General features: G+C 37.6%; 1 protein-coding gene across 1 annotated transcript in view; it reads left to right on the forward strand.

Moving 5' to 3' along the window:
• The first annotated feature begins 234 nt into the window (after nucleotides 1-234).
• Nucleotides 235-24,211, forward strand: part of sema6e (sema domain, transmembrane domain (TM), and cytoplasmic domain, (semaphorin) 6E) — a 124,630-nt gene continuing 100,653 nt past the window's right edge. The window contains exons 1-2 of the mRNA XM_043260764.1: nucleotides 235-460; nucleotides 17,868-17,963. The gene's annotated coding sequence lies outside the window, so the exon portion shown is untranslated. The remainder of the gene's footprint in view (nucleotides 461-17,867; nucleotides 17,964-24,211) is intronic.

The raw sequence follows: 24,211 nt of genomic DNA on the forward strand, positions 1-24,211 counted from the left end.
CCTCATGCACTGTTGGCCATCAGGCTCTTTTCTGGCCAGCTGTTTTGGACATGTAATGGACTATTAGTCATGTAAAAGGATCTACAGTTCAAACAGTCCACGTTTTGGGCGGGGATTATGAGAAACTTTTTAAAGAGAACCATCCAAAACACTTCAGCGGATCCTGATTGGGCAAGCGACCTGTCACTCGAAAGCCAAGGGCGTGGTTTGGGAGCGATCGTTCACAATGTAATAGAGTTTTAGCGCAGTCTTGCTTTTTCATAGGCGTGTGTCAACTGTGTGTGCCAAGGGGTGCTCCGCTCTTACCAGTGCGATTAATGAACACAACGAACCAATTGAGGGAACACTAAACAACCAACCTGATTTTCCTTTTCGTCTGTTTAATACGGACGAGCTTCGCGTCCGCAAAGGAATCATCCCTCTGCACGAGCACAAAGGAAAATTTAAAAGGGAAGAAAAGGTAAATGAGCTGGTTTTCTCTTTTGTAAGAAGTTTTTTCTTCGTGTCGGTTTATATGATACGAACTCTGGCCGTGACAGTCAGTGAAGTTTAGATAGGATGGACGCGCACTGCGATATTTTGCACAGTTTGGGGGGGAAATAAGCAGGTATCGTTTCGGGTCGGTAAATATCGCAGTCAGTGGCGACATGAAGGCAGCCTTTATTGCTACAGACAATGCGGTTCTGATCTGATTTGCTCGTCGTGTTCTTAGTTTTGCACGTTTGTGTGTTCTTCAAACGTGTACAGGCTACGCAAGGCATTGGTCTTCTTGGCAAATTAAAACCACTGGGTTGTGCACCTAATGCTGTGACACAGTTGTTGACAACATAGAACACGCGTTGGTCATGTTGATGAGAAACACATGATGACACGTTGAAGTATTTCCGTTTTCCAGTTTAACCTGTACTGGTTAGACTAGTGTTTGCACGTGAAACACTTATCGTGTCTGCGGTTACAAGCTCTGCACGAAAGCGTTCGGTTGTTTAGATAACAAGCGCGGCGCTAGAATATAGTGCTGGGATGTCGGCTGGACGGTAGAATATAAAGAGGAAGCCGTGTGTCTTGGTCCAGAAAGATGGGCATGCTGGTTTTGGACTGCTGATCGGTGGTTTTAAGAGGAGTTTGGCCTTGGGCACGGAGCTGAGAGTGCAGTATTCATTCAGCGTGTTGCGCACCTTTACCAGCTGTGTGGCGGCGAATTAATTACGCTTACGGATATTTACAGTGGTCATTACATTCAAAATTATTTTTTTCCTCTAAACAACTAGAGTGAAAAATAAATACGGGATGTCCAAGCATGTTCGTGTCGTTTTGTTGCGGATAATCCGATACATCCCAGTTTTACAACTGTTATTGTCACGATACAAGATTTCATTAGTCGTTAGCGTTAGTTACATTTCACTGTTCCCGGTATTACAGCAAAGCTGCTTTGCTACTCGGCACACTCAGAACTGTTAAACTAATTAACTAATGTAAAAGTGCAAATTAGTACTTAAATAAAACGGTGGCATATAGCCTTAGACTGTTTTTCAGTTACGTACACATTGCTTCGGTAAGACAAGTAAACGTAATAAAACGAAGAGAACAAAGAAACGCGTTAGGAACAAAGAGTGCTTGACGTTTTCCAGTATCTAACTCTAGAGGGCTTATTAAAGCTAAAGCTTAAAGTTATCCAGATGAGAGCAATGAGGGAGTGATTTTCTTTTTTCCCTGCCGATATTGTTTTGAGTGTTATTAATGACATAATGGACTGCGGGAGGTTTAGCCTGCATTTACACTCCAGGACCTAATGCACAGATCTGTTTTGACATATTAGGTTTTTTTTTTTCCATTCTGTCTGTGTACGTTAACTTAAGACAAAGCTGACCGTGTCTAATATCTTGGCAAGACCTGCATTTTAACGGAGAAGTGCGTTTGACCGCGCAGTCGAGTGCGCGAGCAAGCTCTCTTCAGAGGGCACGCGCACAAAAACGCGTGAGCGGTTCAAAAGCAATCGTTTCAGTTATGCTTTTGACGTTGTCGATGGTTCTAGAATTTCGACAGAGTTGTAGCTTAATTAGTACTGTAAGTTTAAATATTGGCTTTGCTTAAAATATAAGAAAACCTCATATGGATTTCCCAGATAGAGTGCTTTTCATAGCACTGTCAGAATTTTTTTTAAAGGACAATATTGACCACTGAAATTGATTCTCATGCTTATTTTGATCTGTTATGAGGGTGTATTGTTTCATAACTCTATAAAGCGCACTATATGTCATCCATTTATGTCCATTACATGCGTCAGTCAATAGAAATAAATTCTCATTTTGAACAGTTATGGCTGTCATGTATCAAATGCAAAGAAAAACATCTGTAGTATCTGTACATATCATGACACAAACGCTTGGCTTGAGTACATTACTAGTCCTTTTGTTATAGATCAGTAATTTTTGCCCCAACATTGTTTTCAGGGTTTTTTTTGTCACTTTCAATTATGTTTTTGCTCCAAGTGCCTGTTACAGTTTGACCCTGCTTTAGATTTCTTAAAATGCTTTTGTCATTGATAAAATTTAGCCGTAAGCAAGACTAAGAGTAGCTTGAAGGGTTCATCCCTCCGGGTGCGGGAGGTATATTTCTGGCATCTACCCCGAGGTTGCCTTGAATCATCTAAGTGTTATTGAATAATGAATAGCTCACTGAGCTATCATTAGACATTTTCCTATGGTATTTCTTTCTTTTTTTAAAACATTTGATAACTGTTATTTAATAAGTAGGTTTGCTCTATAATTGCAATATAAGTGCACTTAAAATATTCAACCAGTAATTCTGAAGTGACCCAAGTAGAATTTTAATGGGTTCCAGTATTACGAATACATTCAGAGAGTGTGATGTTTTCCACTTAAATAGCCTTTCTTCTAGCTTTACTTCACTGATTTTAAGACTGTTCGATATTGTTTATGTTACACTTATTGAATATACTGTGCTGGCTTTTGAATTGCTGGAGGTCAACACTCACTTCTTCTTCTGCGGGAAATGTCTATATTGTTCTTTTTCCTTTTAAAAAGGAACTCCTTATTTCACCCTTATTTCATTCCGAGCCTAATGATTTTTGCAAGAACGTCAGAGTTCAAACAACACTTGACTCCAATTGTCTGTCTTTGTATATACAAAAAAAGATATTCTTGTTTCTATATTTTTTTTGTGCTCTACAGAAAGCTAATGATGAACTGTACCTTTAAGTCACATCTGTTCAAGCTGTATGCCAAAAAAAAACCTCTACAATTTTTGAACATGTCATGACCAAGGAAAGAGTACATGAAACGTGAAATTGCCGGAAGCTGCATTTTGCGCGCAGATTGCTTTGGCTATTTTACCGAAAATAGTTCTCAATCATTTAACTGTCATTTTGGAGCAAAACAATTTGGCAGCCAGATCCATTTTGAATAAGCACAGGTACAGAAATCTCTAGTCCTTGTTTTGGTTTAAAGGCTGATTTAAAACCTAATGATCCTCTATAATCATTAACCTGCTTGTCTAGAAGGAAATATTTGATAGTCAGGCATGTACAGGACACAGGAGACATTTTCCCTTTAATTTTACCTCAAGTTTTGCCTTAGCCCATCATGGCTGCCTCTAGGTAGGGTAATGATGCATATAGCTGGGGTGTAATTTTATTTCCAATTTCCATTGCTGTAGTTTTGCCCCAAATGATGTTACGCCAGCCGTGCGTAGTGGATGGCTGTATGCTCCTAATGGCTCTTAGGGTAATGAGAGCTAAAATAGCCTCTGTGCTACATTTGGATCAAAGCCATCATCTACCGTTGTTGTAGCCCCCCCCCCTCAATTTCATCAGACGAGGACAATTTACTTTGTAGACTTGTTACCCTGCTTTAGTTATTCATAGCCATTTTTATGATGGATTGAAACTCTAGAATGGAACAAATGCAAGTCAATTCATTCTCTACATTTGAATGCGGACTAAACAACCACCGTGTACCTGTTCTGGACCGGCACAATGGATCACTTTCAATTAGTTACTCTGGGGAGTTCACTCTGCACTATAATGGCCCCTCATATTTCATGTTGATTGTTGTAACCCGTAGCAACAGGGTAGCCAATAGCTGGAAGATGCACCTGGAGAGGAGGGTTACGTGGCTGTTGGGGTGCAGTGGAATGAGAGCTGTTGTTCCTGCCTGGCTGCCTTAGTCCAGTGAAGGGTCTCGTACCCCTGGGGAGTGAATTATTACCTGTCAGACCTAAGGCCTCGGCATCATCCATTATGCAGCCCTCTTGCAGGGGCAGTCAGCCCCAGCATGGCAGCGCGATCAGTGGGCCTTGGCCTTCAAACCTGGCCTCCACTCTCTGGGTGGGTACAACTTGTGGCATTCCAGCTATTATGAGCATCTCCAGAAGTTATATACAAATGCAGAAATGCTAAATAACCCTACAGGTTTAAGATTCCAGCTGAGAGGTTGTGGCATCTTTGCCAGGCCTCCGTAATCTGCCATAATGAATGGCATCGTTGTGCTAAACTCTGTTATCAAGTTGTTAGTGGTCGATGATTCTAATTTGTCACACATTCACACTTAAGGTAATTCTGTTGAAATCTTCAGCAGAGTCCAAGTACAAGTTCTATTCTTACTCTAGTCTGAGGCATGCTGTGATGCTAGATTGGGACAGTAAATATGCACAAAATAGACATTTAATTGTGTAGGCAAATTTCCACACAAATTTCTGAATTTTATCAAAAATAACCTTTTTTTATTATGTTTTTTTTCTCCATTAAACACTGTAGCATTATGTGGTTGGACATTTGCATATGGAAGTCATATCCAGATGAGGTTATGCGTAATAAAACTAGATGTTTTAAGATCTGTATTGTATATGGTTGCTTTGGGCAAAAGTCGGGATGGGGATGTAGCTATGTATACAAAGTCTTTCTGACTAGGATTTGGAGATTTTGTGCAGAGTCTGGTGTATGGTTATACAAACCTGAAGCTTTTTGTGTGTACACACACTTTTTACACAAAGCTTTATAGTACATAAGGACCCTGTTTATTCCATTGTAAAGCCCAGCATATAATATGGTTTTTGTCATGGTATAAATTGGTTGGTCCTTGGCTGAAAATACACGTAGACGTGTGTAGTTGTTTATTAATTTTAAAAATACACAATCTCTACGGTGGTTAAGCTGGGGAAAATGGCCAATCTATGGAGGTGTCAGTTGAAGCATGTACTGTCACTACTAGAAGAGCTAGAACTGGGCTGTAAAGCCTGGATGAGTAAGCACTGAACCCAGCAAAAAAAAAAAAAAAAAAAGAGTGATGCAAACTGAGAGTGGACGAGTGTGTGTTGGACGTCACATTGGACGAGTTACAGGCCTCAGCCCTCAGCTCCCTTCTGCCCTTGGACAGCCTGCCTGGCTTCCAGCAGCTTTGTAAGCCATTTTTCTGAAACTTTAACCTCTTGTCAAACATCACGCACAGAACCACAGCAGCCACAGATGGAGGGAGACAGAGAACTGGCCACTCCTGCAAAGCACGCCAAGATGGAGTGTGTCCAGACACTACACAAAGACAGAGATATGTTTGCAAATTAAGAGAGATTAAACGCAGAAAAAGGAAAGGCAGATCGCTTGCTGAGTACAACAGCTTTGTTCAATACAGATGATGTTTCATTCATTTCCCAGATTGTAATGAGTTGCATGTAGGTAAGACAAAGTGGATTTGAAAATCCTGATCACCAACAGATGTCAGTTGAGGTCCAAAGCGATTTTTTTTTTTTTTTTTTTTTTTTTTTGATGGCTTTCATGACAAAATAAATATGACAGCAATGATGTTTCTCTTGTTAAAAGCTTTTGTCACTTAAATGGGGATTATAGTAATTCTAAAAATAATATTTTAGGTTTTTATTTGTGTTTAATAAATTATTTAGAATATAAATTCACCATTAAAAAAATTCTGAATAAAATGTTATGGCTGCTAATTGATACATGGCTGATATAAAAGCATTATATATATATATATATATATATATATATATATATATATATATATATTAGGGATGCACCGATACCGATATGTATATCTGGTATGTATCGATACCACATTTTCTAAAGTACTCGTACTCGTTAAAAGTCCCCCGATACCGGGGACCGATACCGCAGTCTGAGAATTGTCTATGTTTGAGCGGCGTGTATGTTAATCACAGGCGCCGAGTGCCCCGCCCCCAGCTCAGAGCGGGTAGAAGGCGAGGCGAAACATGTCAGCTGTGTGGAACTATTTCAAAGTGAATGAAGGCGACAAAACAAAGGCGGACTGCAAATTGTGCTCAGCGAAATTGTCCAGAGGAGGCTCAAAAGGTAGCGCATATAACAATTATCGAGTACATTGCACTGAGTGACCAGCCACTCTCGGAGGTAGAAAATGTGGGATTCCTGCGTCTCCTTCATGTTCTGGAGCCGCCGCTACATGACTGACACGGAGCTGCCTAAACTACACGACTCCGTGAAAAAAAACATATCCACAGCCTACTGCAAACCTCCTCTGCGTTTAGTTTCACCACGGATATTTGGACAAGCAGTGTTAGCCCCGTGTCGCTAATTAGCCTAACCTCTCAGTGGATAGACGAGAGTTTCACGCCGCAACGAGCCATATTACATGCGAAACAATTCCGCGGCTCGCACACCAGCCAGGCTATAGCGCATGTGTTTGAGGAAATGCTCCAGACATGGGGTATACCTAAAACATCAGTACATGTTGTACATGTACATATATTAATTCCTACCTCAGTTGCACTGACTGCCACAGTTCTATGTTGGTGGATGTTGTTAGTTTATTCAAATATTGTGCACTAAATAGCAAAGATGTTTATTAATGCCCCTTGTGTTGTCCAAAGCGGCAGAGTTTACAACAAACTGAAAAAAATACTTGAGTTGCACTGTCACTGTTTACATTTTGACAATTATTTATTCTGTAATATGTTGCATACAACATGCTTTTCATTTTAAATAAATGTTCTTAATTTCAAACTAGTCCCTTGTTTTTTTTTTGTTAAATTATATGACTAAAGCTGTTACCTGTAAATTTAAATCATGTTTTTATTAAGTACTCGGTATCGGTATCGGCGAGTACTGAAATGCAAGTACTCGTACTCGTTTTCCAAAAAAGTGGTATCGGTGCATCCCTAATATATATGTGTATGTATGTGTATATGTATATGTATATATGTATGTATGTATAATTATTTTTGGCTATTGCTATAAGTATACCCCAGCAACATCAGACCAGGGCCACATATGTAATGCGAAAAAAAAGAAACAATCCTCTTAAATGCTAGAGTAAATTTTAATGTCAGAACATTATAAATCACTCTAAGAAGAATGGATCATAATGAGATTTGCCTAATATTACATTAAATGGACGGTTGTAAAGAACATTTCACTGCATGTCGTACCATGTATGTATGTGTATGTGACAAATAAAATTTGAATTTGAAATAGTTGTAGTCTTTCAATGAGAATTAGAAGACAACCTAGGTATTTAAGAAATGAAAGTTTTGCTAGTGAGTATGCACAAACAATATAGAAACCAATACTAAATAAAATGACGATGGCCAATATAATTGTGTATCCTTCACTATAAAAGAAGTTATAAACCTATATTGTCTCTTTTTAGCTGTCAAAATTTGACCTTATAAATGTAATGAATATCATTACATTTCTTTTGTCGGTTCTGTGCAAACAAATACACCATGTGGATCACGTAGTCGCGCACACATTGTGATTCATGAGGAAAGAAGTCGCTGCCTACACAAACTGTCATCTTTAAGAATGTAAGGCTAGCTGAGTAATGAGAGCTAAATGGAGACTGAGTGATAACCATGTGAAATCGCTGAAGTGTGTCATTGTTTTTATTATTTCTTTTTTCTAGCGACTCTTCTTTCCACCTGATTATGGAGCCATGATTACCCGGTTCGCCTCATTTGAATATTCAACCATATCCTCAGTCTCCACACAGACACCTTTTTGTACTCGTGACATTGGTATGCTTGAATTCAAAGCTGAGCTCACATCCACGGGCTTTCCTCCCCAAACCGCCACCCCCTTCCCCTCATTCTCCCACTCAGCCTGCAATGCGAACTGCGGCTCTCCGTTTTAATTACTGTTCTCCATACATACAGGTTATTGATTGTCTCACTCCAGGGTGGTGGGCTTGGGGTTGCTCCAGATTGTGCTTTAAATGATCTCTTAATCACTTTATAATGGAACAACTCTTCCTGCTGCATTGATTACCTGCTTGTGCTGGAATTGTTGTGAGCCTTCAACTTTCTAATCTGGTTTTAAACTCTCAAGGCTCCTTTTATAATATGTTTATTTCCCTGAACGCCTCACGAAGTACGTAATGTTTACCGTTCTTCCCACTTGCGGTGGAAGATAAAGCATTGTTCATACATGGATAATCTGATATTGGTTATTATGGAGCCATTTATGCTGCTTTCATCACCCTCTAATGAATTTAGAGGATGGAATCTGATTTAAAGAGTGAGAGGTTTCCTCCTGGGAATGTGCAAAACTACACATTTTTTAAATCAACTAGTCCGTGGGTTGCCTGAACTGGAAGGCCTGGGTAATTAGACTGCTTTCAGGTTTACCTGATGGATTGTTGCATGGGTTTCTTAAGGGTGTTTACATAAGACTGGTTATTATGTCCAAAAATGGCTAGACTGAGCTCGATGGAAGAGATTTTTTTTGTGAATGTGGCAGGATTAGTTTAAGACACTTGTCCAAGAGAGAATATTATTTAGAATATATTAGACACTTTTTTGTATTAATTTTACTCTCAAATCTCTCATCCAATGCTTAAATTTAATCTTATAATTGAATAAATGTTAAATGTAATTTTTTTGTATACATTGTTTTCATTTAGAATACACTTTCAAAGATGTGCATAGATTTTGACACATACGGATGTGTGTATTTAATCGTTTATGGCTTAAAGGAGCACAAATATATGAAGCACATGCTTTATATAGTGAAATTAGTTAATTGCATTACATACTAATTCTGCTAATTGCATTTTAATGGCTTAAAATCTTGTTTTTAAACTGTTTTTTTTTTTTTTTTTAACGCATGTAAACAGTAAGTTTCCCACATTGTCACGTGAGTGTGTTGATGGAGATAGTGGTCCAGAACATCTACCAGTTGACAAATTGCCACTAATTTCTATTGTTTACCAGTATATCACCCACCCCTAACTGGTACATTCCTAAGATAAATCAGTAAGACTAGTAGCTAATCAACTAGTCGGTTGTTGATTCTAAGTGTTAATGCTGGAACTGCCAGTTTTTTTTTCAGAAGTTCACAAAGCTCTCAAACTCCCAAAATGGGAGCATGTAAACTCACAAATGGAGATACTCAAACATCAGGCAAGACAGGGCAAACAAAACCAGAGCTAAATCATTTATTCTCAGGTGTTCAGCATTATTGACAGCCTCTAAGCAAGAAAAAAGACCTTTTATATGTGTGTTTTATATTATTGGCATGACGGTGACCTTTAAGAGTCTGTCTGAGTGTTTCATGTTTGTTTGTGTTTTGTTTTGCTGTAACTTTTATAGGCGGTTATAAAGAGCATCTGAAATGCGCTCATCAGAGTTAGTGCTGGATAAACGACTTGACTGCCTCACTGCATGTTTTTAAAATGAAAATTTTTATGGCTCTAAAGAGTGAAACGGAGCAGGAAATTACAGCCTGAAGATAAGGAGATTCTTCCTCTCACAGAGGCCGTGGAATCCCAAGGTAGCGCAACACCATCCGTCACTCAACCAGGACTAGCAGCAAAACACAGCAGAAATTTATTTTGTGTGTGTGTGTGTGTGTGATGGAGCAGGCGGTATTACTAAAAATTGTATATACGATTTTAAAAGTAAATGTTTATATATATATATATATATTAATGCATGTACAGTGGCCTTGAAAATACGCATGGAAAATGCACGAATGTCTTTGAATTATGAAACAAAATGCACATTATAAACAAAGTCACGAAATAAGTTTAAAAAGCAAAAATAACTTTCAAACTGTGCTCACATAGATTTGGCTGGGAATGATAAAACAATTGAGAAACCACCTTGGGACCAATGGATTTAAAGTAATTGTGAGAAAAATTGTTCTGAGATAAGCATGATGTCAGTTGGCTGATATTTTGTTTTTAATATGTTGCAATTTTCAAGTGAGACTCAAACATGCCTAGTTTTGGATAATGCAGAGAAATAAATTATTTATGAAGCATTTTCATTTCATTTGATTTATTTACTTGATGAACTTGATATATGCGTAACAAAAGATAAGATTATTTAAAGGATATTAAGTCTGGCATTTATGCAAAAATAGCTTCATATTATGTAAAACTAAGTATTTGCTTTATTTTAGATTCTGAAATCTGATTGAATCAGCCAGTGCACACACACACACACACACACACACACACAAACAACACTGCACTTGCATATCTGTTATATTCTGTATTAATGCACCTTTAACCACTGTCTTGTGCCTTAAAGAGACAGTTCAACCAAAAATGTATTTTGTCTTTTTTTTTTTTTTTTTTTTTACTCACCCTCATGCCATTCCAAACCTGTTTGAGTTGCTTTCTTATGTTGAACATAAAAAAGATATTGTGAAAAATACTAGTGATCAAACACTGATTGGCTCCCATTGACTTCCATAGTAGTTTTCTATGGAAGTCAATGGGGACCAACAAAAGTTTGGTTCTTAAGAATACCTTTTTTATGTTCAACTTAAGAAAGAAACTTAGACGGGTTTGGAATGACACAGTGGTGAATAAAATGATTTTTGGGTGACATGTCATGTTAATAAAACTCCATGTCTTGACACATAAATAATGTCAACCAGTCATACCTGCTGAGAGCCCTGCAAGTCTGTTTACTTGTCGCACAGAATACACCATCATGTCATTCGGTTTGTGTTTGTGATTCATCCTCAGGTGTGTTTTAGCATGAACTTTATAGTGTACATTTAGCGTGACCACTAGTGCCATTTTCGAATCCCTCCGATTTCCAAGCTCCCTATAAATAGAAAGCCTAGTATGACCTTTGTAGATACTGCGAAGGCATTCTCGTGCAGTTCTCAGAAAGAGGCCGATCTGAAGGTTTGTACCTCAGTATCTGCTTTGTACGTCTGAGCCAATTTCTGTGAGCTTGTGCAGATAACCTGGGTTTGGTTTGGACCCTGTCGACTTTCAGATTAGAAACAGACGTCCCTTGCACTACGTTTCTGCAAACGCTCTTTTAGAGACGGGGGTTATTTTTAGGCCTGGCTGTGGACGTGTGGGCTAGAATTGAGACTTGAGGAAGGGGTATAAAGTAACCCCCCTGGCTCTCAGCCAGAGCCTTCGCTAACACCCCCCTCCAACCCTTTCACATTCCTCAAGTATGTCCCACCGACAGTTAACCATATGATGACTCAACTGTGCATGTGGGAAGGGAAATGCATGTGTGCATGTACATCACAGTCTTTTTTGGTCTTTTATCCTTTCAAGCTATTTGTGATATAACAGGTACCAGCAAATATCTCTCTCCCACAGACATGCACACACACATTTCTGGTGTAGTGCTTCTAGGTTGCTTCATTTGATCTCGCTTTATTGCTTTCTCACATTATCTGCGTGTTGGCCTGCAGCTCATCCCTGCGGAGCAATCTCTGATGTATGAAAAACAACTCGCCATAAACACATTTCAACCACAGAGAATGATATTACCCCTAATGCATCTCTCACTACAGGCATATACCTAGATTGTCTCTCCTCCGCTTCTCCTCTGTCTCTCTCTCTCGCTCTCTAGTCCCTGGTGTCATCATATAGTGATCACAGTGGATATTACTGGGGGGCGTTCAAGAGTCCATGAAATAATCAAGTCTGCCCCCCCGATCCCACTCAAACCTCCCTCTAGACAGGCCCCCTAAAAATATCTTCGGTGTATCTCATCATCATATACTAACAGTAACTGGACTTCTTCCCCAGGGTGTGCCACATAGAATATATGAGCTTTGAATATAGGGTGAAAATAGGCTTACTGATGTATTAGTTGGCTTTTGAAGCCTTTTGTGAAGCCCTTCTTCACAGCCTTTTTCCCCCCTTCCAATTCACTGAATGGATACGCCATATGGCATGGTTTTGTCTACAAATTGTATAAAATTTTGGGAAATGTTGCAGTAATTAAACATGAAAAAATATTTACACTTTCCCACACTCTCATTTTCTAAAGTAAAAATAATATAAAATATTATATTATAAAACTATAATATAAATAATATTAAATATTTAAAGCAATATTGCATTTAAAGTATGTATGTATGTATGTGTGTGTGTGTGTGTGTGTGTGTATTTTTCTAAAAATAATAATACTAATATATGCAACACAGATATTTTAATGGTAATGCATGGTAAAATTTCTATGTTTTTTGCAGCTGTCATTTGTTCTTTTTCTGTGACCCATTGTTATGACTCAAGTTAGCAATTTTTTTCAATTTAAAAATACACATTAGCACATCAATGCACATTAACGTACATTATGAGGCACATTATAAGCCCTAAGACAGCAGTAACAGCAGATCCTATGTGTGATTTTTATTGTCATTAACTCTGTAGCTCTAAATAGGTAGCGTAATTTATATGCAAGAATACGAAAAAAACAATCATTTCGAATGGCTGTATCTCTGCTTTTGAGGTCACAACACGGGCAAGACCTTTTTAGACCGATACTTTACCTTTTGTGGCCTGTTAATTAACTGTTGGCTGAAGCATACAGTACGTGACCATTCAGTGTGTCCCTCAAAGCTCAGTGAGCAAACCATTCAGCCACAGTTAACCATAGTGCTTAGCGACACAGCAATGCTGCTTTCAGTTCAGATTGAGATGATATTTTTTTTGGTTCTTTCTCAATTAGCATGATAATAGCGTGTAGATAGACGGGAAGAGCTAATCTCATTCCTCTGTGACGATCGACAGCTTATTATCACACAGAATGCGCCATCAGTTAAACTAACATGCTGAACTGCTCTATAAATCTCTCATATCTCACACCACCAGCAGATGGGAAAGGGACAATGGCAGATTTTTACTTCAGTTTAATAATATTATGTTTCTTTAGCAGACTCGTTTCCACAGCTATTATTCTGTCGTAATAGTCTCCTAGTGTGTCTCGTAGAAAATAAGGAAAGTGAGAGCAGGATGGAAGGTTAGCGGTATGTTCATCTAAAAGTTTCATCTCTTAGACTATATTTTGAGAATTTTTCCTTTTGAAAATGAAGGTGGCATACTTGCCCCCCCAGACTGCATCAGACCACCTTGTAGTGTTTTAAGTGAAAATACTTTTAAAAACATTTGACCCCTTTTAGGCAAAGTCTACATATTCTTCCTGATGCAGTCTGACTGGGTCAAAAGGTCAAAGGTTAAGCAGGAGCAGTGTGTCCTGAATACCAAAGCCATTGATTTTTCTTCCAGAGGGAAGTTGAAGGTAGAAGATGCCTAGGGTCAAATCATTTGCACTCTAAGAGGAAAGAAGGGGGAATGGTGGTCTGGCATCATCAACTGGGCTGAAACTGAATCCTGACCTACATCTCAGCTTTTTTTAGTAAACGGAAACTACTTTTGCCAAGTTATTCCTGGCAAAAGGTGTTAAAGGTCTTAAAAAGTGATTCGAAACATCAGTGGATGGGATGTAGATGACTATTTTGAGATTTTAATCTTTTGCGCTAAAATTTCTTAAGACAAGTATAGATGCATAATATAATGGTACAGTATCTGTATATAAAAGTTATTTTAAATTTTTTAGTATAATGATGATAATGATACTTAACCGTTTATGCTCATTTCTCCATGTTTTTTTAGTTTTCATATTTGTTAAAAACAGTAATAATTTATTAGCACTTAAATGTAGTCTTTAGAAAATCTCAAAATTAATATGCTTTTTGTACTTGTGCATTTGTAGCATTTAAATGGACTGATTTTAGTTATTACCGTTTTATTGTTTCAGTTTATTTAGACAAAATTAACAAGAAATTTTTTTATACAAGCAACCCTTCAGGCTCTGCATTCTAGTAGTGTGTGAGTGTGTTTTTTTTTTTTTTTCCCCTTCCCTAATGTGTGTTTTGGTGAGATGATGTCCATGCGTTATTTATCTTTAGTAATGCTCCCCGGCGATCTCCTCTCTCCAGAGATTTATCTGGGATGATGAGACCTCCCGCCTCAGGCGCTCTGACTTAATCAAACTTCAGCGGCTCAACGAATCAGACGTTCCTTTCAGGAAGTTCTCTCAGCTTGGGCGAAACTCAGTTTGTGCGGTTTGGAAGGATTTGGTTTGTGTCTTTAAATAGATGCTAAGGAGAAGCCAGAAATGAGCATTTGCAGTGAAAGCTAAAGCTAAACGTATGCTGTATTTATTTGAGGGTGATTTAAATAAGCAGCAATACTTGAGTACAGAGCTGTAAAAGTTTTCAAGTAAGACCAAGCCAAGCTAGAGTAATAAAGTCTCTCTCTACAGTTAATCTAAGCACATAGATGCTGGAACGCTGCCTATGGCTCACTCAGATTTGTTTTGTCGTAAAGGTTTCCAGCATGTTTTTTTTTTTTTTTTTCCTACTTTTTTCCTCTTTCAGATATAAATTTAGACTTGGGTGAGATTCTTTCTGAATGACCACATGGCCATTTTAAAAGCTGATAGATAAAAGTTTTAAAGCAGACGGAGTTGTGAAAACTGGCTGATTTAAGAATAAAACTTATGATGACAGTCCAAGAATGTTTATAATATTCCTATAATAGTGATTTTCGGTCATTCTGGACCACGCAGAGAACAGAGGAAGACCGGAGCAAACTAAACAAACCTAAAAAAAAATACTTGCTGTCCTGTACTTTTAGTTTATGAGTCTCTTTGGAGAAAAGGTGTCTGCTAAATTACACATGCTTAGTTTATTTGACTGAGATTTGGATAATGTAATATTGCTGTTTTTCTTTTTTAAATTGAACTCCAATTGTATACTGAAGTACATGGTGCTACAAAACTACTATTTATTTGTATTGCATTTTACCATGGAAAAAAAACCCATTGGATCTGACTCAAAATGGACTAACTGGCAGTATGACTCTGGCTGAACTCCTAAAAAGCATCACGTAACCTCTAAGTATACTGTTATTGATGCACTTAAGTTCTTTTTCTATGATTCTATTCAGTGCCTCCTGGCTAAAGTAATGTAAAAAGTATCAGCATCATGGACACTTTGACTTTTAAACACGAGTTTCTTTTAGTTGAAGGTGTTGGAAAAAATACTGGATGGATGGTTTAGCTGTTAGCCCTTTTCTCCCCGACAGCCTCGGCATGAACTCTGAGGAGCGAAGGGTGACCAGCTGGCCAGGGTTCTTATCAGGGTTTGTGCTTTAAAAGCCTTTGAGGAATGTTGGCAGAATGCCACCCGTATTCTGCTCGCTGCAGACCGTGGGTTTACAAGGACTGCGCTTGGAGAAACATTCTTGTGTTGAAATGCTGATCTAAGATCAGGTTTCCTGGTCTTCAGCACTAGTTGTACTGTACAAATATTTTTTTTTTTTTCTTTGCGTTGATCCAGACATGTTGTACTTTATGCTTGCTCTGGAGGTACAAAGACTGTTGTGCTTTAATTTATGATGCTTTAAAAAAACAGCTAATGAAGACAAAATGTAAATAGGATGTTAAAGAAATGGTTCACTCAAAAAATGAAGGCTCCATAGTTTTTTTATCATCCTCATGTGGTTCCAAAACCATATGCTGAACAGAATTTATGGAGGTTGTTTCCATACAATAACAGTTCATAGTGACCTCCTACTCCAAAAATGGAGAACAAATTGCACCATAAAAGACCATACAACATGTAAATTATGTTCCAGGTCTTTTGAAGTCATACCAAAGCTTGTGTGAAATTTACATGTTATTTAGTAACAGTTTTCAATAATTAATTCCAGTGAATCGTTAACCACTGTGAGTGATTGAGCTGAACTATAGTGGAATCAGTTGTAACTTTTTTTCTTCCCCATTGGTTTTATGGAAAGGTTCAGCATAGTGGAAAGAACTGGCTCAAAAGAGTGATTCATGAACTAATTAGATTGATCCGTTTCTTGAATCCAACTCAGTGATTCAGTTCCAGTGAATTGAGTCTGTGAATAATGTCCTAATTGTCTGTTTGTTCCTCACAAAATGACTTTTTTTTTTATCCTGAACAGGCTCACTGTAAAACCTGACTGAAGATTCTTCAAAGATATCTCTATTTTTATGTTCGCAGGAAAAAGTAAACAGCATATGGGTTTGGAACGACATGAAAATGAGTAAATAATGGCAGAATTTTGATTTTTGAGCGAACTACCAATTTAAATGCCAGATTTCATCTTGGATTTTCCACACTGAGCTTTGGATTTCTCCCAAATCCAGTGTTTTGCTTTGAGGAGCTTTGAGAGTACACGCAGAGAACATTTCTGTCCGGCACTGACCAGGTGATTGTGGTCCTCTGACTGTCATTTTGAATCGAACAACAAGTGATAAAATGCTTTCCAAATATTGAATGTTTGTATAATTGCCACTTTCACAGATTCAGGGTGCTCATTATTACTTGAGCTGTATGAAAGCCATTTAACAAATGCAGGTAGTGCTGCAGAATTCGTCGAATTAAGAGGCCGCTCTACATGAGCATAACTAATTCACATTGCCCTGAAGGGGATTTGCAAGTTGAAGATCATTTTGCAATATTAAACATGGCTGTTATTAGATCAATTTCTCTTTTTTGTAATTCATATTACTCTCTGGTGACACAGGCAGCTGGAGTACTGCATTTCCTCTGTGTCTGCAGACTGTCTTTATGCAAAGCAAACTGGGGCTAGAGACAGATAGAGAATAAGGTGCATGGAGCGAAAGAGAGAGTGACATGGAAGGAGATAAAGAGAGACAGACGGACTGACCAAGAGAATAAGGAAATGCAGCGGAGACAGGCGGTGAGACGGGAGATTTGTGGAGACTTGGGTGCTGTCAGTAAGGAGCTGGCTTGAGCTAGTGTCTCATTCTCACACGGCAGATTGGAAGAGCAGATTGCGCTCTGAGATGCCCTGAGATTTGGGCAGCTTCCGATGGGGGATTTGTAGAGATTTGGTTAGAAATCTGCCCATAATGAATGTTAAGTGAAAAGCGCCTTCATCATCTTCTCAGCAAAGACATTGTTTTCTCTGAGCGCTTGTTCTGTTAGTTTTGGCTCTGTGTCTAAGTGTCACAGTCCTGAGATGACAGTCTATAGCTTCATTAACTGGTATGTGCAGATCACACAAACAGACGCTTTATGAATGGAAAAAGACTCATTTGTTTGTCTGTGGAGACAATAAATGGGAAGATGTTCTTCAGATGCAACAGACTTTTTTTTTTTTTTTTTTTTTTTTTTTTTTTCTATGGCTATTAACATTTTGGCCACTTTGTGTCCCAGGGTATTGGTGTTTTTGTTTGTTCATTTATTAACTTGATCAAAAGTGATGGTAATTTAAGTACAGCAAATAACTAATGATCTCTATTTCCAATAAATGCTGTTCTTTTTATTCATCAAAGAATCCTTAAAGTTTCATGGCTTTATCAAAAACGTGAAGCACTACAACCTTTTCACCATTGATCATAACAAAAAAACTCTTAAGACTGGTTTGCTGTCTTCTTAACATTCAAAGACTTTTTTCATTTATTTTTTTCATGCTTACCGGCCTCAAACTTACAAAACTGAGCAAACTTTAGATTTTTTTTATTGAATGCACAAAGCATGCATTGAATGCATTGAAACTCAAAAAAATTATTTATGTTTTTGTCTTTGTTTTTAGGTCTGTCGTGAACTTCCTTAAGCTATCCTGCACTCCAGCACCCTCACCTTAATCACCCGACTGCGGTCCCGACGTCTGATTGGATCATCTTTTGAGGTAAGAGCCTATGGCATGAGGTTTGTTAAACTGATCAAAGTCACTTGAACGGTTTATTCTGTTTTCTCCTCACGTCTTGCTCTTTTGTTGAAATTTGCTTGGTGTAGTAGAGTTGAGCCCCTCTGAAGGACAATGACTTGATTTGACAGAAAATTGAAATATCATCCAACTTCATTATTTTGGCTGGACTATTCACCCGAGGCTGTCGCGTGGGGGACAACGTCTGTCAATTTTTTAGAAGAATACAAATATAATTTAAAAGAAACATCTGACAGTCTGTCAGACAATCTGTTTAAATCAAGTCTCACGGCGAGCAGGCGACAAACGCTAGAAAAGTATCACAGTTGGAGAGGGTAAAAGGGAGGTGGGCAGATTTTCAAACACTTCAGAAAAGAGAAACAAGCAGACGACGGAATCGGAGAGAGATCACTTAAGAGAAGACAAAACGGATGAGACAGGAGACTTGACTTGAAGAGTGGAAAAAAATCTGCTGGAAACACGCATGCATCACAGCGCACCTGTGCTAGGCCCTTTTACTCATGCCCCCTGTCTACCTGGATATCCCTTAGAGATCAAGACACATCCCACAACGCTGGACGCAGGGCTGGTGGTGACAGGCTCTGTCAGCCGGCTGCAGGGAGCAGATGGCTGGCCAGATGCAGGGTTGCGTTTGACCTTGGGCCCCGTGGAAGGCTAAAACATCATAGGCATCCTCCGGCGCTTCCACCTTTCTGCCGCTCCATGGAGCCGCTGCTTCGCTCTGACAGCTTATGGTTGTTTTATTTAGATGAGCCATATGGAGCCATTATGTGCTCCATCGTTTAGCTGCTATCGCTATTCCGAGTGTAGTTTATCACCCAGTGTGTATTCGAACAAAGACGAGTTCAAGTCACCCAGACTGTCCATGACAATGGAGATACGCCATGAGATATGACTAATCACATTCAGTTCTGTGCTCGGACAGAAAGGGGTGGCAGAATTATAATTGGGGTCAGCTGATGCAGACGTGATGGAGGGGATCTTTAGCAAGTCGGCAGCGCTAAGATTTATAAGCACGTATGCCGGCTTCAATTGCCGTGCAGTACTTTACCCAGAATTCTGCTGCATACCATGTGGGATTAGAAAGATGCAAGGGAACGGGGATTGTTTTTAAAAGTGTGTGGAAATTTGAGTTTGCATGGCTGCATGAATAATCAAAAATAATCATAATTGCTAATATGGGTGCCGTTAATTATGTGAAGTATTGTTTACACGTTTTTTTTTTAAATTGTTTTACGTCAGAATGCACAATATTATAATTTCAATTTTTTAATATTGTTAAGCCATTAATAATTTTTTATAAGCTGATAACTGATGCATATCTGATATAAAAATTCTGCTCTATTTTATGTCTATTTTATTTTATAAAAATAAAACACTAAATCAGTCATTTTAAATGATTCTTTTGAATTTACAACATTATCATAACATGATAATGTACAGTTAAAGATTCATATTAGTAAAAGTTATATGACAGCAAAGGTAATACAAGTTATTAATTGATATAAAATATAGGCATTTCCAAGATCATCTGATAACTGATTATTATCAATGTGTCTTACATCATTATTAACTATGGTTTTCCAGGGAAATTGTTGTGTGGCTGCATAAGATAATTATTATATTTAAGTGCAAATCAGCATTAATTTTAACGACAATATCAAGAAAATGAATCGACGGTTACCATTCTTAATTTTGTCTTAGCCTTCATATCATCTGATTCATTGAGTTCTACTTCTTTATTCTCTCACTAAGGTCATTGTTTTTTCTTCTTCAAGGGACATCTGTTTCCTAATGGTTTGATGGCTTTTAGCACACTATTACAAAGTGCAATGTCTACAGCGTTATTTATTTTTTTCCAAGTAAACACTTGTGGTCACAGATATGTGCCCTGCTAATGGTTCCTAGTATCCATTCTCTTTTTATCTCTCGGTTTTCTTCAATAACTCATAGCACCATTCTTTCAGATTTTCACCTTCATTTGACAATAGGGACTGAAGTTGACAATGTAAAAGATGTTGATAGATGTTTTTGAATCTCAGTCCAGCCATTGAGGCCACGTTGTGCTCTTCCACTTTTGAATCTTTATTCATGTTCATCAAAGTATAACTTATTCTCCAATATCAAAAGATATGTGATCAAACACTTGGCGATACAAAAGACAGAAATGGGCTTATTTTCTTCATGTTTTTGAATCAAATCAATTGATGGCTTTCCGGCAGTCTCAAAAACAACAATTCAGTGAAACTTCAAGCCTACCTGACAATCAAAATAATCGTCAATTTTGGCTCCACGTCATTTTTCCAACAAATACTCTTCCTCTCATAAGAGGTTTATTTAACCACAGGTCAGCTGAATGGGCAGATGCCAGCAGAGGGTTTGGTCCACCATAGCTTTTTACTGATTTATAAATTCTCTCTCATGGTTTATCACTCTCATTAATGTCAGCACCTGCTGTAGCAGGGCTCTATCTGTCTGCCCGCAGGCCCTGCAGCTGTGCACTGAGCTCAGGCAAACTGCCCATCAGTCCTGCCCCCCCTCCACCCTTCCACTACACCAATAAGCGTTTGGCTGGGATAGTTGTAAAAACCTTGCTAGAATCAGTTACACTTGCCGTGTTGATTGTAAATGTGTATTTATCATGAGTATGCACATTCCAGGTACATTGGCATGACAAAGTATTAGCCTGATTTTTACATATTTTTCGACCTGAATTTATTCATGCGTTCACAATAAAAATGTAGGCAGAGAAACATGGACAACACAAAGCAGCAAAACATGTGTTTTATTCAAAGGGATAGCCCACACAAATAGAAAAAATTCTTGTATGACAAAGATTGGTTACCCTTCATTCCCATTGTATTTTCTGTCCTGACAAACTATTTAGTTACTTAATATATATATTCATAAATATATATATATTATATATATATATTCATTAATATATATATATATATATATATATATATATATATATATATATATATATATTCCACTTACATTATTCTATATATATATATATATATATATATATATATATATATATATATATATATATATATATATATATATATATTGAATAATGTGAGTGGAACACAATATATATATATATATATATATATATATATATATATATATATATATATATATATATATATATATATATATATATATATATATATATATATTTTGTGTTCCACAGTAGGTTTGCAATGACATGACAGTGAGTAAATGACAAATATCTCATCCTTTCAATAATAATAAAAAAAAGTAGTTGCGTCTGTGTAAAAGAAATTGCACCCTTAGTCTTTGAAATCAACAAATTAAATTGGAGCCAGAGACTCTTCAAGTTCAAGTGGCTGTATTTTATTTTTTATTTTTTCACAGAGGGCAAAGAGGTACCTCATCCAGAAAGCTTTGAATTATCACAGACAAATGTTTAAAAAAAACTACAGCCTTCTCTTGCATCAGAGAAGGACATGGTCCAGGAATTCGCAATAGGAAAGGGACTGTGCAAAATGGACTTTATGGAAGAGTATCAAGGTGAAAACGTGTGCTCACCAAGAAGAACATCAAAGTTCACAAGATGTTCGTTAAAGAATGCATTTGAATTATCCCACGACCTTGGTTTGTTCTATGGTCAGAGGAATGAAAATAGAAATAATATATACAGCATTTTAGTGTAAGAATGTGATGTGTGCAATGGAATTGTGGTTGATTTGAATTGTGGTGGCCTTTGACTTCTGTGACTTCGCTGAAAGTAGCTCGTATTTAACCATATACTGATAATTCTTTAAGAGATTTTCTGGGCGTCTGACTATAATTTAAAGCTTAAGTGCAATTGTGTGTAACAGAAGGACAACAATCCAAAACAGAGTCAAGTTGACATCTGAAGTACTGAAAAGAAACAAAGGCTCATATCAAATTACAGCTGGTGTTTGATTGCCGTTATTATTGTTTAACGTTGTCTAGCCTGATATTAGATTTAAGGGGGCATTTACTTTTCCTCAGGGGTGCTGTGAGTCTGTGTTAGCCAGTTTCACTCAATGAAATTTTCACTTTGAGCAGCATGTCATTTTGTTTGAAATGTTGTAACCATTTTGTTTTCTCCAAATAGGCAATTGCATTTTTTTGTTCGCTGTACTGTAGGTCAATAATACAACAGAAATTTGCAAATTATGCAAAGTGAATACTCCTTTATAAGTCTTATAAGCAGTTTCTTGAATTTCAGAATTAATTTATTTTTTTATTTTTTGGTGTGCAGAACTGAAATGTCGTTAAAAAAACAAGCAGAGTAACAGTAGGAGAAAGAGAAAATGGGAGTCATGGACCAAAGCAACCCCCTCCTTCCTTCTGTTCTTATTCACAAATTGGTTTCTTAGGACCCGGTGCCATATTACACTTTGTTTGTGCATTGTTTGTGTTTTCTGCTGCTTTTAGTTCGTCAGTTAATCCATCAGCGCTGGCGATGGGGAATAAGCTTGCACATTTGGAGCCAGGAAGCACCTCCTGGCTCATCTGTGTCCCTTAATCCTGAGAAACAGCCATGCTGGTGAGATTGCAGGCCCCTCAGAGTCTCTCCTTCTGGAAACTTCAAAGTCAGGCATTGGCGATTTGGAAGACGGGGAGGCGAAGTCTGCAGGGAGCCTTCATGCAGGTCAGCCCAAATCTTTAGCTGAGAGCCCCTGGTTCAGTGCAGGTGGATCTGAGGCCTGTGTTGAGGGAGGGAGAGGTGCTGTTAGGCAGATGGAGAGGGATTAACCCCCTCCACCACCACCCATCTTTGAATTATGAATGTCCCCTCTCTCTTTATGTCTGTCAGCACAAGGCAAGACTTTGAACACAACCCTCTTGCATACCTCTATGCAGTTATGTGCCATAAAAGACATTTCACTGTTTCTGCAAGAGTCAGAAGTCATTTCTTTCTTGTATACTTCTACGCTTTCATAGGCGGAGGGTGAACCGACTGTAGGCCAAAGTTTTGAAATTCCAGGTATAGGCTATATATTTTCCTAGATCACATCTTCTTTTTTTTTTAAATAATACTGACTGCTTTCAGAAAATAATTAAAATTAAATGTATTAAAGATTCAAGATTTTTAAAGATTTTTCTGAAGAAAAATTAGGATTCTGTAATTACTCATCCTCGTTTTGTTCCAATTGCATAAGACCTCCGTTTATCTTCAGAACACAAATTAAGATATTTTTTATATTTTTCCATTTATGTTATGTTTAGTTCTGTCAAACGTTTATCGCATCCAAAATCCAAGTTTTTATTTACGTAATATATGGATGTGCACTGCGTTTATTTATTATGTACATATAAAAGCACACACATACAGCTGATATTTTGAAAAATATTTACATGTATATTTTTATGTGGTGTATATTATATATAAATGTATTTAAAAATTAAACATGCATATATTATGTGATCAAAAACTTATTTTGAATGTGATTAAGTCAGAAATCTAGTCAGATTTACATTTATCCAAAGCGACTTACAAAGGCAGACAATGGAAGCAATCAAAATCAAGTGCTGTAACAAGTCTTGGTTAGCTTAACTCAGTGCACATAGCTTTTTTTTTATTTCACTTTTTTTATTATCACTTCATTTAACAGTCCTGTACCTCATGTACATATTATGTACTTATTGTTACAATAAATAGGTAATAACTAGGTACTACCCCAAAACCTAACCCTACCCCATATAGATAAATAAAACGAAAAGAGCAAGTTATGTTACTAACACATTATGCTGTGCTGTAGTTTAGATAAAAAAAACTTTTACATCCCATATGACTGCCACAGTTTAGTGTAAATATGTGAAAACATGTAGGTTTGCTTATTTTTAGAATAACCTTCTTGTTCCGCCTGAGGTAATATACATGATAAAACTCAACTCTTTTTATCAGCTTGTAACTCTTGTGCAGCCACAAACTTGATCACCTTTAATACCTGGCCAAAAAGAAAGTACGTTTTGGACCCGGGGAGGCACTGTGATGCTGATGTTTGAACTCGTGTTGTGCTCAGGGAGGCTGGGACTCCACAACTGCTGCTGTGAGGATTCACAAACACAAAGGAGTGGCAAATTCATGAAAATGAAACGAATGAGGTTAATACTGCCTGTTTTATGCAGAGATCCTTGAGGATGACATTTGTTATGTTGCACGAAAATGTAAATGAAGAGGAAAGCCTTGCTTCAAGACG

This window comes from Puntigrus tetrazona, chromosome 16, assembly GCF_018831695.1.
Source record: "Puntigrus tetrazona isolate hp1 chromosome 16, ASM1883169v1, whole genome shotgun sequence".
NCBI lineage: Eukaryota > Metazoa > Chordata > Actinopteri > Cypriniformes > Cyprinidae > Puntigrus > Puntigrus tetrazona.